This window comes from Aegilops tauschii, chromosome 4 (assembly GCF_002575655.3).
Source record: "Aegilops tauschii subsp. strangulata cultivar AL8/78 chromosome 4, Aet v6.0, whole genome shotgun sequence".
NCBI lineage: Eukaryota > Viridiplantae > Streptophyta > Magnoliopsida > Poales > Poaceae > Aegilops > Aegilops tauschii.
In genome coordinates, this window is record NC_053038.3 from 227,474,162 (window position 1) to 227,491,107 (window position 16,946).

The following is a 16,946-nucleotide window of genomic DNA, read 5'->3' on the forward strand; positions in this document are numbered from 1 at the left end:
TTTCTGAGCGACCCACTAAGACCGTGACATGCCTAATGGCTAAAGTTGACGTGGGATGGCTTTGGCATCACCATTTAGCCCATGTCAATATGAGAACTTTGCAAAGTCTTCTCAAGGGGGACCATGTCCGTGGACTAACGAATGTTAGTTTTGCTAAAGATCGTGCTTGCAGTGCTTGTATCGAAGGAAAGCTACATGAGAAGGCTCACCCTCCCATGACTATCATTTACTCGAAGAGGCCTTTGGAGCTCCTTCATTTGGATCTCTTTGGGCCTCCATCTTTTGATAGTCTTGGGGGTAGGAAGTATTGCTTGGTGATTGTGGATGACTATTCAAGATACACTTGGGTGTATTTCTTCAAGAGGAAGAGTGAGACCCAACAAACTGTCATTGACTTTGCAAATGAAGCCCAACGTTAACACAATGCAAAGATCTTGACAATAAGAAGCGACAACGGCATCGAGTTCAAAAACTACACCTTGGATGAGTTTCTTAGTGATGAGGGGATCAAGCATCAATATTCCGCACCTTACACCCCTCAACAAAACGGTGTTGCGGAGAGGAAGAACCGGATGTTGATGGATGCGGCAAGGACCATGATGGCGGAGTTCAAGTCTCCATACAACTTTTGGGCTGAAGCCATCAACACCGCGTGTCATGCATCCAATCGGCTCTACCTCCGCAAGGGCTTGAACAAGACTCCATATGAGATACTCACCAGTAACAAGCCCAACCTCAAGTATTTTCGGGTGTTCGGGTGTAAGTGCTTCATTCTCAAGAAAGGTGTTATTGTCTAAATTTGAGGCTAGAGCTTATGAGGGCATATTTGTTGGTTATGCTACAAACTCTCATGCTTACCGTGTCCTCAATAAATCCACGGGACTTATTGAGGAGACGTGTAACGTGGAGTTTGATGAGAATAACGGCTCCCAAGTGGAGCAAAGTGGCACTTGTGGTGTAGGTGATGAAATTCCTCCTCAAGCCATAAGAAGAATGGGCGTTGGTTTTATCCTACCCATTGAGGAACCCCTTGTGGCCGAAGGAGAAGGACAATGCTCCACTCAAGTGGAGCCATCACCAACCCAAGGCGCACATGCTTCCGAAGAACAAAGTGAAGGCCCTCACCCTCATGAACAAGACCAAGGGCAAGATCATGCTCAAGACGGTGTTTACACACCAAGTGATGCCCAAGGTCAAGTTCTCTCCTCCGAGCAAGTTCAAGTTCAAGATCAAGAACAAGCTCAAGACGACGCTCAAGATGATCAAGTGACCGCTCCTCAACTCACCACCGAGGAAGAATTGGAGTGTCATGCCGCCAAGATTGCATCCAAGCTCTCCACCAAGGGTCATCTCATGAAGAATGTGCTTGGAAGCATTCAAAAGGGGGTAAGCACTCGTAGACAATTGGCAAACTATTGTGAACATCACACGTTTGTCTCTTGTGTTGAACCCCAAAAGGTATATGAAGCACTCGAAGATCCGGATTGGCTTAATGCCATGCATGAAGAACTCAACAACTTCGAGTACAACAAGGTGTGGAGATTAGTGCCGAGGCCAACGGGGAACCACAATGTCATTGGAACCAAGTGGATATTCAAGAACAAGCAAGATGCTCATGGGACCATCATTCACAACAAGGCACGATTGGTGGCACAAGGCTACTCCCAAGTCGAGGGTATCGACTACGGTGAAACCTTTGCTCCCGTTGCTCGCCTTGAATCTATTCGTTTGTTGATTGCTTACGCTTCTCATCACAACTTTAAGTTGCAACAAATGGATGTGAAGAGTGCTTTTCTTAATGGTCCTATTAATGAGTTGGTTTATGTCAAGCAACCCCCCGGGTTCGAGGATCCCTACTTTCCCGATCATGTGTATCAACTCGATAAGGCACTCTATGGCCTTAAACAAGCCCCACGTGCGTGGTATGACCACCTTACCGAGTTGTTACAAGATCGTGGGTTTGAAGTTGGGCTAATCGACCCCACTCTTTTTACTAAGAAGGTCAAAGGGGAGTTGTTTGTATGCCAACTATATGTTGATGACATTATCTTTGGTTCCCCTGACAAAGCTTTCAATGAGGAATTTGCCGCACTCATGACCTCAAAGTTCAAGATGTCTTCCATGGGAGAGTTGAAGTTCTTTCTCGGTTTCGAAGTAAAGCAAAGAAGAGAAGGAACCTTCATCAACCAAGCCAAATACACTCAAGACATGCTCAAGAGATTCAAGCTAAGTGATGTCAAGCCGGCGTCCACTCCAATGCCCACCAAGTGCCAACTTGACATCGATCCCAATGGTAAAGCGGTGGATCAAAAGGTATATCGCTCCATGATTGGTTCCTTGCTTTACCTTTGTGCATCTAGACCGAATATCATGTTGAGTGTGGGAATTTGTGCACGGTTTCAAGCCGCACCTAAGGAAAGCCACTTTGTGGCGGTCAAGCGAATCTTTCGATATTTGGCTCATACCCCAAACTTTGGCTTATGGTACCCAAGAGGAGCAAACTTCAAGCTTGTAGGGTATTCGGACTCCGATTGGGTGGGAGACAAAGTGGATAGGAAGTCCACTTCCGGAGGGTGCCAATTTCTTGGTTGCTCTTTGGTAAGTTGGTCTTCTAAAAAGCAAAGTTGTGTGTCTCTCTCGTCCACCGAAGCGGAGTATGTGGCAGCCGGTAGTTGTTGTGCACAACTCTTATGGATGAGGCAAACTTTAAAGGATTACGGTGTCATTTGTGACAAAGTGCCTCTCTGGTGTGATAATGAAAGTGCCATCAAGATTTCTCTCAACCCCGTGCAACACTTCAAGACGAATCATATTGAGATTCGGTATCACTTCATCCGAGATCACATTAGGTGAGGGGAGATCGAGCTCCACTACGTCAACACCCATGATAACCTTGCAGATATTTTCACGAAGCCTTTGGATGAAGCAAGATTTCGCGAGTTAAGGCATGAGCTAAATATCATTGATTCAAGAAATGTTGCTTGAACCCTTGCACACCCCACCACACTCAACTTGTTATCTAATCTAGGTGTAGGCATGGACATAGGGGGAGTGTTGTTCTCTCAATGAACTCTCCCTCCCCCATTATGCATAAAGTGATCAACTCTTTCACATTAGCCATTTTTTATGGTACTTGTGCTTCAAAGACGAGTTTTGGTCATGGGCCCAAGGATAATTCTTCGCGGTGCCATACCAATTGACTCAAACATAGGTGGCTCCGGCCACCGCCCTCTCCGTGGAGAGTTTGTGTCTCGTTTTGGTCTGTGTTGTCTCTTGCCTCTCTTCCTTCGTGCCAAGCTTGTGCTTGTGGTGTCCAGTGTGTTAGCTCTTTGGTGTGGTCTCTTGCTTCAAGGTTCCGTGCTTCGGTGTTCTCTCTTTTGGTCGAGACTATCTTTCTTGAGTTCACGGTACTACCACGGCCTGCCACGGTACTACCGCGAGGGGGGCGCACGGTACTTCCGCACCCAGCGCGGCAGTAATTTTTTACTGCCGCCTGGAAGAGCGGTACTACGGCCTCGGTGCGGTACTTCCGCCCGGGCGGTACTACCGCAATGACGTGCGGTACTACCGCGTGAGGAGCGCATGGTACTACCGCACCCAGCGCGGCAGTAATTTTTTACTGCCGCCTGGGGGAGCGGTACTATAGTCACGGTGCGGTACTTCCGCCCGGGGCGGTAGTACCGCGATGACTTGCAGTACTACCGTGCGGTCGAGGGCGAGTGGGGGTTAAACACGGGCAGGGGGGTTCCAACTCCCCCATACCCATTCGTCTTTCTCCCCACTCCGTCTCTCTCTCTCTCACTCAAGAACGGCACCAAAGGTCCTCGCCGGATCTCCGTCTCCGGCCACTCTCCTCGGATTCCGACCGGTGGGATCGTTCCCCACCACTCCCTCTTGCCATGGAACAAGGTTTCTCCCCAATCCCTCCCTTTTTCTTGTTCGTCTTGTTGCCTTTAGGTTTTGGGGACATGCAAGTTGTTCTTGAGATTTTAGGCCAAATCTATGCAAGAGTAGGATGTAGGAGAGTAGTTTTGTGTAGTGTTGGTACTTGCTATAGTTGTCCCATGATGGATTTGATCGACCGTAGTACCGCGTGTTGACACGGTTGTGCTCAGATCTCCATGGCTGTTTCAGATCTGCAACCGTGCGGTACTACCGCTCTTCAGGTGCGGTACTACCGCTCTTCAGGTGCGGTACTACCGCACGTCCGGTACTACCGCCCTGATGGTGTGGTACTACCGTGTCTACGGTACTACCGCTCCATGGTGCGGTACTACCGCACGTGGCGCACCACACGATACTACCGTCGTCTCATATCCCTCTTGTGGCACTTCTCACGTACCATGTCTACTTGTTTCTCCTGCTTTGCTTTGGTCCTTGCATTGAACCTTCTCGTGTTTTGTGCGTGTTTGTTTTGTGGTGTGTGTTTTAGGTGGTGGCTCAGGTGCTCCGGCTCGCCGCTCCAATCCAAGCCGTGACACGGGATCGAAGCGTATGCGCAACACAGAGGAAGCAGAGGGCTCCAATGCCCCCAACGCAGAACCAAGACCACTGCCACCAAAGAGAAGGACCCCGCCAAGGGTATGGATGAGATACCGCTTGCTGAGTTCATCTCTCGGAGGAAGATCAATCCGTATGGAAACCCTCGTGCTAACTTTCGAGGGAATGATCTATTCTGGACCAAGCAGCAGAATCTCATCTATCTGGATGTCATCAAGGCCAAGCAAAACATCCATGTGGAGGTGAAGTGGATCAACTTGCATCACATGTGCAAAGAGGCGCACCGGGAATACTTTGGTGAGGCTTTGGACCTAGTGGAGCAATTTGGCATTGAGCATATCATCTCATTCCACAAAGACTATGATCCTGAGATCCTTGCTCAGTTCTTTGCCTCAGTGCATTTTCATCCCAATGAGGAAAGGACCATGACTTGGATGACCAATGGTCGGCAGCTGACTGCTACTTGGAAGGAATTCATGACCTTGCTTGGGGTTCCGGATGAGGGGCTCGCCACACCCCAAGGTGTTCGCCCTCATGCCAATCCCGAGTCTACCAACAAGAACAAGCTTATGCCCTACTATGTGGAGAAGAGGCTCTCCAATGGCAAGTCATCTTGGGTTCTCAACTCCTTTCTTGACATCATGCACTGGATCTTCCAAAACACTCTCTTCCCACACATTGGGGACAAGGACAAAGTGCATGCCTATCTTGTGGATATGATGCTCCTGTGTGAAGATGCTCGCAACTCTCAGACACTACCACTTGATGTCTCACATATCATGTGGCATGAGCTTCGCTTTGCGGTCTACAACCGCAAGGTCCCCATCTATGGACCTTATCTGTTTGAGTTGATATCAGCTACCTGGGAGCGGGTCTACCCTCAGGATGTGTTTGAGGCCCCTGGTTGGATCCGGCATGAGCCCATCAACCTCCGTATCAAGCCTTAGTGGGCCAACACTACCTCTCATGCTGATACTGCGGCTGCCATGGACATGGATGCAGATGAGGATGAGGAGGAGGCAGTAGATGAGGATAGCTCTGAGGGTTACATCCCTCCCATCTCTGAGCCTTCTTGGGCTAAGCGACTGAAGAACAAGATGAAGATGTTGTTTTGTATGCAGGCAAAGGGGCAGTACCAGACCCACGTGGCTTCCAAGGAGACTCGCCGCCGCGACAAGCGGATTTTCAGGACCTTTGGCGAGAACATCTCTAGCGGGTCAGAAGTGAACATCACCCCAGAGGCAGAATGGCTGCACAAGCAGGGTTATCGGTGGACCGAGTCTGAGGAGGAGTCCGTACCAGCTGCAGAGTCTGACGAGGAGCGTGCTAGTGACTACTCCGCTTGAGCCACCACTATTGCTGTAGGTGTCCTCTCTGCCTTTTTGGCGTCTCGATGCCAAAGGGGGAGAGAGTGTAGGATTTGCGAGTTGTGTCGTGTTTGGGTCAGTTGAACTTCGTTTATTTCGTTTGCTTTGGTTTGCTTTGGTTTGTGCTCGTGAGACTTCCGATCATATGGTGTAAGACATATGCACTCTATCGTACCGTAGTGAGCTTACTCTATCTTGTGCTAATTACCTATGCTCCGGTCTATCTTGCTTAGCTTTAGCCTTATTGCATATGCTCCTGTCTATCTTGCTTAGCTTTAGCCTTATTGCATATGCTCCTGTCTATCTTGCTTAGCTTTAGCCTTATTGCAAGATTTGCCATGTCTATAAAATATAGGGGGAGTGTTGATCCTAGTATGTGTGCCGTGCAGTCCAAAGCACTCATCGAGATAGCACACATCTAGGGGGAGCCCGTCTATATTTTAGAGACTTGGGGTTTGCCCCCGCTCTTTGCGTTATACTCTCGTGCAAATCCCGTGTTGTCATCAATCCACCAAAAAGGGGGAGATTGTAAGGGAATTTTTATCCCTTAGTTGGTTTTGGTGATTGATGACAATGCTTTTGCGGACTAATCATGTGCATCGAATATTTCAGGTATATTGACTAGGCACAAGATGTTTTGGTTCCCCTCGAAGGCTATGGAAGACGGCGTTTCTCTTCGGTTCTTTTCGGTGGTATTGAGTCGTAGGGAAGCCGTACTATTAAGAGGGGGTCCGCGTTGGAAAGGTTGGGTGGATTCATCACGTACACATCTCCCTTTGCACCTCCTTTCCTCTAGCCTTTGGAGCATCCTATGTTTTCCTTGTCTATGCAATATTGCTCTTGCTTGCCGAACTAAGGCATGCGGTAGTACTGCTCCCTAGAGCGGTAGTACCGCAGGACCTTGCGGTAGTACCGCCCGCTGGTGCGGTGGTACCGCAAGGGCCCATGGTAGTACCGCTTCGAGTAAGCGGTAGTACCGTGGTCCCTGACTTAGTTCCGCAAGTACGCGACAGTAAGGGGCGGATGTAATTTTTTACATCCGCGCCCCGCGCGGTAGTACCGCAGCTGGCTTACGGTACTACCGCGTCGGGTTTTTGCATCGACTCCAACTCTGCGGAAGTAGCCACGGATGCAATTTTTTATATCCGTGCCTTCCCATCCCTGGACAGTCCTGCCTTGCGGTAGTACCGCAAGGGGGAGCGGTAGTACCGCGCTAGCAGTACTACCGCCCTCTGCCTTAGTGCACCTTTGGCTGTTCTGGTCTCTGCTGTGTGGGCGGTAGTACCGCGGGGCCCTGCGGTAGTACCGCGTGCCCCTGCGGTAGTACCGCGCCTCAGGTACGGTAGTACCGCGTGCCCCTGCGGTAGTACCGCGCCTCAGGTGCGGTAGTACTGCGCTGCGCAGGCTGAGTTGGTGGATAACGGTTGGATTTGTCCTTCCACTATATAAGGGGTGTCTTCCTCCTCTAGTTGACCACCTCTTCCACCTCCATGCTCCATTGTTGCTCCAAGCTCCATTTTCGCCCGATCTCCTTCCCTAGCCAATCAAACTTGTTGATTCTCTAGGGATTGGTTGAGAAGGCCCCGATCTACACTTCCACCAAGAGAAATTTGAATCCCCCCACTAATCCCTCATGGATCTTGTTACTCTTGGGTGTTTGAGCACCCTAGACGGTTGAGGTCACCGCGGAGCCATAGTCCATTGTGGTGAAGCTTCGTGGTGTCGTTGGGAGCCTCCAATTAAGTTGTGGAGATTGCCCCAACCTTGTTTGTAAAGGTTCGGTCGCCGCCTCCAAGGGCACCAATAGTGGAATCACGGCATCTCGCATTGTGTGAGGGCGTGAGGAGTATACGGTGGCCCTAGTGGCTTCTTGGGGAGCATTGTGCCTCCACACTGCTCCAACGGAGACGTACTTCCTCTCAAGGGAAGGAACTTCGGTAACAAATCCTCGTCTTCACCGGCTCAACTCTTGGTTATCTCGTGCCTTTACTTGTGCAAGCTTATTTGTATTGTATCTCTTGCTTGCGTGTGTGCTTATTGTTATTGCATCATATAGGTTGCCCACCTAGTTGCATATCTAGACAACCTACTTTGATGCAAAGTTTAAATTGGTAAAGAAAAGCTAAAAATTGTTAGTTGCCTATTCACCCCCCTCTAGTCAACTATATCGATCCTTTCACAAGATATGATGTGCAATGCATATGGGTACTCCAGAAGGGAAATGATGAACAAGACATCAACTTGGCAAACTAAGTATGCCGCTGGAAAGATGGGGTGATTTCAGTTGAAATCGATATAAGGGTCACCGGAAACGGATGCACGGTTTGCAAATGGCTAGCAAAACAAGGATGACGCAAATCTGCGATTAACAGCATCATGAGATTTAGAATCCAAAAAGAAACTATGCTACGGCACTCCAACATAGCAACAAAGCACATGACCGTAAAGCACAGGTGAAGCTATACAAATCAGGAACACTGAGCTCCTGCTAGAACTCACTAGAACAAGCTTAAAATAGCATGGCAAAAATGCAAATGATATCAGCTTCACAGACTTGGTGAAAATACTGAACATGTCAAAAACAGCATCAGGTAGCAATGTTTAGAGCTAGCAAACAACATGCTATAGGAACACATCATGACAAAAAAGGCATGGCATGCTAGTACTAAAGGCATAGAACAAAACTCCCTTACGGAACTTGAACCAAAGATGCATGGAAAATACGGTAGCACCCATGCAAACATGGAAAGTGATATGATCAGTTTTAGACTTGGAATAAAAACAGAGCATGGCTGAAACAGATTCATGATAGCAACTTTGCAAGCTCATGCCACTCACCACAATGTATTCATGGCATCACAAGGTAATAAACAGTAAGTAGACATATTCATGAAGCTAAGAATTTAAGAGCAAGTTCATAGGGTGCATGGATCACTAGCAAAACACATGGCAAAACTGAATCTCATGTTAACAATCTCCCAGAAACAATATTTAACAAAAGTAGAGCATGGTAATGACAAGCTAGGGTACTTCATAATTGCAACCAGAGGCATGAATGGATAGAGAAAAACCACATCTTCAAAACACTCTTACTGAACTACCTCAAAATGTGCATGAATCTACTGGTAGCAACAAGTTTACATAGCATCAAAATGTAATAGGAAAAGACGGCAAAATATTGTAAGTGTCTGAAATCAGCAACATCACATAGCCTACTTTGCATGCTTGTGCTAGTCACCACAGAGCTCATAAGATAAAAGGATTGCACCACTGTAAAGATGGCATGATGGATCTCCCAAAACATGTAGACATCATGCTCATAGGATGCGCACACAAAATGCAATGAAAATGCCAAATCACCAAGTTCTGTTAAAATCCAGCAGACAACATCATATAGCACTTTTGCAACGACGGTTAGGCCATCAATATGGAGCGTAACATGCATGCAAATGACACTAACATGAAGATCATCATGAGGCGAACATTTTGATATATCGTATGCACAAATCGGAGTTATGAGCATGTAGATATGACATGATGAACAAGGGCATAAAATGTTGCAGATTTCGGGACTTAGAGAAAAGAGGAGGTCAACCTTTCAGATCTAGGGTTTCGGCACAGATTTCGATGCGGCCGGATCTCGCCAGAGTAGTTCGCCGGAGAGGAAGCAGACGGCGGCCGGAGCTCGGGGAGCTCGCCGGAGCGCGAGGGAGGCCGGATCCGGTGAGGAGGTCGGGGCCGGCGTCGGTGGTCGGATCCGGTGAATCGCGGGGTCGGCGGCGGTGGTTGGCGACGAGGCTGCGGACGGCGCGGGGTCGCCGGTGAAGGAGGCAGGCGGCGACCGGACGACGAAGGTGGCCGGCGGCGAGCGTTGACCGGGCGAGGCGGCGGTGCGGGAGGCGTGGAGGTGTCGGGCGGCGGCGGAGCCGGTTCGGGCCTCGCAGGGCGGCGGCGGTTGCCACGTGTCATGCCCTGACTGGCGCGGGGTGGCGGCGCGGCTTTTGTCCGGTGATATCGGACTTGTCCGACGCGGAGAGGGGAAGGTGGCTAGGGTTTCATCCGTGATTTGGAAGGGGGATGCTTATTTATAGGTAGGGGGAGCTAGGAGTGTCCAAATGAGGTGCGGTTTTTGCCCACACGATCATGATCCAACGACGGAGAGCATGGAGGGGGTTTAGATGGGCTAGTAGGCTGTTTTGGAGGGGTGCTGGACTGCAAAGAGAAAGAGGCTTTTACGGTTACTCGGTTAACCGTTGGGGCATCAAACGACCTCCAAATGGAACGAAATTTGACAGGCAGCCTACCGGTGATGTACCAAGGCCACTCGACAAATCTCGACCCATTCCGAGAATGTTTTTCTCCCGCTCACGAAACGAGATTAGAGGGGTGCAACGGTTGCATGTAGGAGTGTCAGATCGTGAAACAGACAACAGGGAAAAAGGCCGGATGCATGAGACGAACACGAATGCAAATGAGATGCACATGATGACATGAGATGAAATGCATGACATGAAAAAATGCAAAACGAAGACAAAAACCCAACCACGAAGGAAATGTCATATCACATAGCCGAAAATGGCAAGAGTTGGAGTTACAATTATGGAAAGTTACATCCGGGGCGTTACATGGAAGGTGGCGCCAGCACTCATCAAGCCGATGGGCGTGCAAGTGTAGCAAAATACGCCGCATGGGGAGATGAAGGCCGTCCTCTCTACATCTTCTGCCGCCATCTTGATTTGGTGGTAGCCTGAGAAAGCGTCCAGGAAGTATAGGAGCCGGTGATGGAGTCCACGATCTGGTCGATGCGCGTGAAAGTGCATGTGTCACTTAAAGTTTATTTTGGTGTGATGACAATATGGTTAGAGGAACTAATATCGGGTGCTAAAGTTTACCTCAGGATATTGGTTCCAAGTTGTTCTTGATGGAGGTGTGCGACCATCCAATTCAAAAAGATCCAAGGCGTGGTCCACCGGTGAGTCGAAGGTTTTTTGTTTGGTTCGATTCGAGTCATAGGAAAGACCGCACTATTAAGAGGGGTCGGTATGGATATGTGTTGTGTGGGAATGCCATTGCCGATACATAAACACCAGCCTACCCATCCCTAGCACTTAAATCCGTAGTGTGCTAGCATGTGGTACTCAGAGAGTTTGCAACAGAAAGTTCGCGTAACTTCCTGGGTACCCCATGCGCATGGGGTCTTTTGACCCCCGTGCGCACGGGGTACGTACTGCGTAACTCCCCGGGTATTGACCCCCGTACGCATGGGGTTGTGTGTAAGTCTCTAAGTATCCCGTGCACAGGGGGCTGACTTAGCCCGTGCGCACGGGGTCCAACGGGCAGAAAACCCCATCCGGCCAAGAACACTATAAAAACCCCCTTCTTCCTCTTCCATCCCTCAACCCTAATGTCTTGTTGAGCTCCACCATTGCTACACTCCATTTTGCTCAATACTCTCAATCCCTCCACCCAAACTTATTGAAACTTTGGGGATTGGGAGAGCAAGAGCCGATCTACATCTTGACCAAACCAAATCGGGTTCGCCGCAATATTTCTTCCCCATTGACTTGTTACTCTTGGAGCTTGGGCTCCTAGGAGGTTAGAGGTTCCTCCGGAAGCTTCCTTCCTTGTGGCGTGCTCCGGAGAAGTTTGTAAAGGTGTGGTGGTCGCCTTCAAGACCTACACCGAGTGATTCGAAGCTCATCTGTTGGGGGTGACTCGAAAGAGATTACGGCGAGCCTTCGTGGCGTTCCGCAAGCTTTGGCTCCGGCACCACTCTAAATAGAGAGTAGCTCTTCCCCAAGGAAGAGTGAACTTCGGGATAAAATCCGCGTCCTCTCCTCACCTCTGGTTAATCCTTTCCCGCACTTAACTTTGCCTTCTTTGCTTGTTGGCTTGCTAATTAGATTGTTGCCTAGCATATTTGGCTCTAAGCTTTCTTGTCATATAGGTTGTCTTCACCTAGTTGCATATCTAGTGAACCCTGTTTATCCGCTAAACCTTAAAATTGACAAGAAAGATTAATTTCATAGTCTCCTATTCACCCTCTTCTAGTCGACCGTATCGATCCTTTCGATTGGTATCAGAGCCTCATGCTCTAATATAAGGTTTTACAACCTTAAAGGATATTTTCGACCTAGGGAATGTGGGAGGTGGCGCACCCATTGCGGAGGATGGTGAAAACCTACCCCCTCCCCCCGCGTACGATGCACTTGGTGCTCCGGTCGTTGCTCCCGCCGCTCCCGTTAACCCGGGTGCCCCTTGACCGCAGCCGATATTCTTTTAATGTTTGCGGACCTCAAAACTGCTATGTTGAAAGAAGTGCGTTCCTCGGTTAAGGAGGAAATTGATGCTCGCTTAAAGCCCTCGACATCCACATCAAACTCATTTGATCCAAATGCCATTCATGATGTAGATGACTCGAGAGAACCCCTTGCATCTTCGGCTCGTACTCAAGTTCCCAAGTACAATGCCGTGGAACCCTTTTACTCACCACAACCCTTGCAACATCCTCGCATTAATCCTATTGGGCCTCCGCCCCTTTGAAAGCTAATACGTTTGCTAAATGGAAGCTAGATATGGAGTCTCATATTCGCAGTGCTTCAACACAACTTTGGTGGATTGTGGTCAACAGATTCAACCCCAAGGACCCAATGAATCTCACTCCAAGAAAAGCAGTTGATGATCAACCCAATGCAACCGCCCACAACATGTTGTGCACCGCGGTGACCGAAGACTATAGTGACTCCATTGCTCTCCTTAAGACCGCCAAGGAAATTTGGGATTGCCTTGAGGAGGCTCTCGAAGGAGATGAAGCAATTCAAAGATCTCGACTCGCTTTGCTCAAGCAAGAAGTCAATCTCTTTGTGAGGAATGAGGGTGAGTCCACGGAAGAGGTTTACCGAAGGTTGAAGTCCCTTGTGCTCAACTTGAGAACCTTTGGATGCACTTGAGCAAACGATGATTTCATCAAGGACAAGTTCATAGATGCTATGGTTCTCACGGAACATACCATGTTCATGATGATACATCAACGTCCAGATTATAACAAGTTAATAGAGGCTCAAGTTGTCTCCACTTTCTCCACTCATGTTCTTTTGGAGACCAAGTCCAACAAGACCTTTGCAATTGCTCAAGCAACCAAGAAATTCAATCTTGCCTTGAAGGCCAAGAAAGTGATTAGTCAACCCCCAAGGGATGAAGAAGTGAGTGAAGAGACATGTGAGGAAGATGTTGACACTTCATGCCCGGCAAATGACTTTGCGGAAGACTTGGCTCTCTTAGTCAAAAAGTACTCCGGGACCATGGAAAACAGGGGGAAGAATCTCCAAGGAAGATCATTTGGACGAAGAAAATGCTACAATTGTGATAGCCCAAGACACTTTGTGCATGATTGTCCGTATGAGAGACATGAAGACAAGTTCGAGAAGCTTGTGCTCAAGAAGAAGAAGTTCACCAAGTTCACAAAGAGGAAACATTACAAGGCTCTAGTCCATGAAGAATACATGTCCGGAGATGAAGATGATGGTGATGATGATCAAGTGGGCAAGGACGCCATTGCCATGCATGCCACTACCTCCTCCCCCACCACCGGCCTCTTCGACTCTCCAAATGAGGACAAGCCTTTCACTCATCGGTGCCTTATGGCCAAAGAGGTAAAAACAAAGTCCAAATCTCAAAAACCCGCCATCTACACTCCTAATGTCTCATGTGAGATAGTGGAGGATGAGTGTGACGAGGACGTGGATAATGATGAGGAATCCTTGATGGCTTTCATGAAAACTTTTCATGGTGAAGCTCGTGCTCGTTTTGGCGATCTCCTTAAGTCACTCGCCGAATGCGATGATTTTATTGAGAACATTGAAAACCTCCTCATATAGGAAAAAGAGAGAGTCGAACTCCTCGAGCACGAACTACATGAAGAGAGTGTCATGAGAGCATCACTTGAGGAAGACTTGTCGGCTCATCAAATTGACTTTGTTAAAACCAATGATGCTTTGCAACTTGCTCTTGAGAACAAAGATGCCCTTAATGTTAGGGTTGAAAAGCTTCTAGTTCATCACACGAGACTTGTTGAGGAACATGAGTTCCTTGTGACTAGTTCCAAGGTTGTCAAAGGTGACCTCATTGCCCTCACATAGTCTTATGCTCAACTTAAAGCTACAACTATTAAGGCACTTTGTCGTGGTTCAATACGATCACCTATGGGGCCATCAACCTCTTGTGGTTCGGCAAGGGGGAAGGGCACATTGCACAAAGAGCAGAGAACATAGGGCAGCACGACAATGGTGATGCGGGTCATTTTTACCCAGGTTCGGGCTGCTGCGAAGCGTAAAATCCTACTCCTTTGGTGGATTGGATGGAGGACCATGACGAGCACGCAACGCTCAAGCCCAGCAAGGTCGCCTCAGGGAGAGCAGCTACACGCGTAAGAGTGTACAAGGGTCCGAATCCTATTCTAGGTCGCCATCGCCCTCCTTTTATAGGCTAAGGGGTTACCACAGTGGCAAATCAGTCATTGTACACTAATTGGATAGCCAGTGGCAAATCAGTGATTGTACACTAATTAGAGGGCCAACAGTGCTATCATACCTAACTCTGGCAGTTAGGACAAAGTGCATTAAATGCACTGCTAGGTGTCACATTAGGGATGAAGCCCAGCAAGCCTGCCGCGCCGCTCAACCATCCTCTTGTCTGTCCGCGTGACACGCCTCCGGACGGGTGTCATGCAGGGTGAATCTTCTTGCCAAATGGCTGCCACATGCCAAATGACAGCCACTTAATCACTTGGGGGCTCGACACCGCACTGATAAGTGACTTGCGTCGCTGTGCGGTGGAGCGATGGAGTCTTGGTGGGGTATCTTTCCCTTGGCGGCCCCGGCAAGCCAACCGGGGAAATCTTGGGACTTCTCTTTGGTGAAGCCTCGACCTGACCAAACTCTCCTGCCCGGCAAGGGAGGTTTTTTCCTTAGTGATATCTTGCTCCTTTGGCTTGTCTTGGTCTTCTTGATCCGCACTTTGATTTCTCAAAGAGCTATCTCTTCAGCTTGGTCTTGTCTTGCTGCTGCAACCTTGCCCTTGTGCCTGTGTACAGTCCGGGCAACATACGCCAAGGTTTGTTGTACCGACAGGAGCCCCCGGGCCTGGACCGGACATGCCGCCGAGCGTCGTTGGGGTAGGCCCTATCAGGTACATAGGCAAAGGGCTGGTGGTAGCTCATTCCTTGATATTTTCTTGCTTCTTCATTAACCTGTGCTTGAGTCAGTTTCCGATTTTTCCATGCGTAGTGCGAGATGTTATGGAGGAGGTTTAACCCACGATCTGTGGGCTACCCACGTCCCATGTTCACGGGTGATAACTGCCATCCCACTAGCTTCTCTGCTCCTAACGTTTCCGCCACGTATGCTGCATGCATTGCGTAGGGTTGGTGGCGGACGCGGAGGGCGCGGAAATGTGTGCCATGGCAGAAATCCAGGCACCATGGATTCGCGCAGGGGCCGGTCTTGATTCCGCGTGCCGTTCGTGGCACAGAGGAGTCAGGTTGGCGGAGCGGGGGCAGTTGCCCCCTAGGTGAGGAGCCAACCCCCGACCATGTTTACCTAAAAAAGAGGGCGTGGGCATGGAGTACACTCACACCCACCTTCTCCTTCTCTTTTATGATTTCCTCTCTCCACCATGGCAAGGGGAAGAGGTTGTGGTGGCACCCCAGCGGAGGCGACGAGGGCCTCCAGTGGTGCTCGGGGACGAGGAGGGAGGGGCGGCGCCTTGATTGCTCCCCCCCAGCTGCTCTGGGTCCAAACGAAGGCCACATTGGTGACCAGCCGCTGGAGTTCATCGTCAAGCTGTGGAGGCCTCCACGTTGGCACGACTGGAAGACCTTTGCTCATGCCCATAGCTTGGCGGCGGGGCACGTTCTTCATTTCAAGCTAATGGACGCCACCTTGCTCTTCGTCAAGGTTTTCAGGGCTTTCGGGTGATCGTTTAAGGTGCTGTGCGGAGAGCTCGACCGACGACGAAACCTCCTCCTAGAGCGATAGCGACGAGGAGGACAGTGATGGTGATGACGGGGGAGATGGTGGGGAGGATGACGGCTCCGACTTTGGCTGAACACCAGCCGCAACATCACCGTTAGCTGGCGGCACCACCATATGCACCTGCATCTCCTCCCTGGCAAGGCGATTTGCCGGGGTGTTGGGTGCGGGTGGTGTCTTCGCCTCCTCCAGCAGTCTTCCAGCTGGACTCCGGTATGCTTCCTCGTGGACTCCGGCTTCGTCCTTCCTGCCGGTGTCCATGCTACCATTCCCTACTGGCCTTGGTGGCGGTGACTAGGGCGTCGCCTCCCATCCATCACCTTCGCCCGCGCCCTCCTGATCTTGTCAGCCTCTGTCCCACGGGTCCTGACGGGGTCAGGCTGGGCTTCTGCCCATGCGCTCCTCTTGCCCTCTTCACCTCCCACTGTAGTTCCTAGGAGGAGAGGGACAAGAAAGGGATTACGGGGCACTTATCTTTTTTTAGTCTAAAAAATGTAGGCGCTTTGCCAAACTTTAGTCTTAAGTATGTAATCTATTTTATCCATGTCTGTGCTCTGTAAGATCTGTACTTTCTTATCCGCATATTAATGAAAAAGACAAGCCTTGCCGGGTACTTGTGCATGTATCCTATCCATGCAGAGGTTGGATGCCTCTATACTTTTAAGTAAACAAGTTTCCTCTACAAGCTATCTTGCCGGTACCTTTGTTGCCACGGAGGCCGGGCCTGTCGGGCTTCAAAAACATGGAAAGGAATCGGTCCTTTGTCAACCTTTTTCTGTCAAATGCCAGTACAACCTTCCCGACCGAATCAACGTTCGGGTCAAGGGATGGGAGCACAAATGTTTGGAAGGTGACAAGGTTTCTCTATGCACAAGTTTTCTTCTTACAAAGACATGTATGGATAAAAAGAAAACTTATCTGTTTGGCTCGTAGTGGGTCGATATGTGAGCCTGCTTTCCGTCTTTTCTTCCCAGGATCGGATCCGCGGCAAGAGTCCTGTAGTTAGTGCAGGGGGAAACATAGCAGCATATAACCTTATCTAAATGATCAT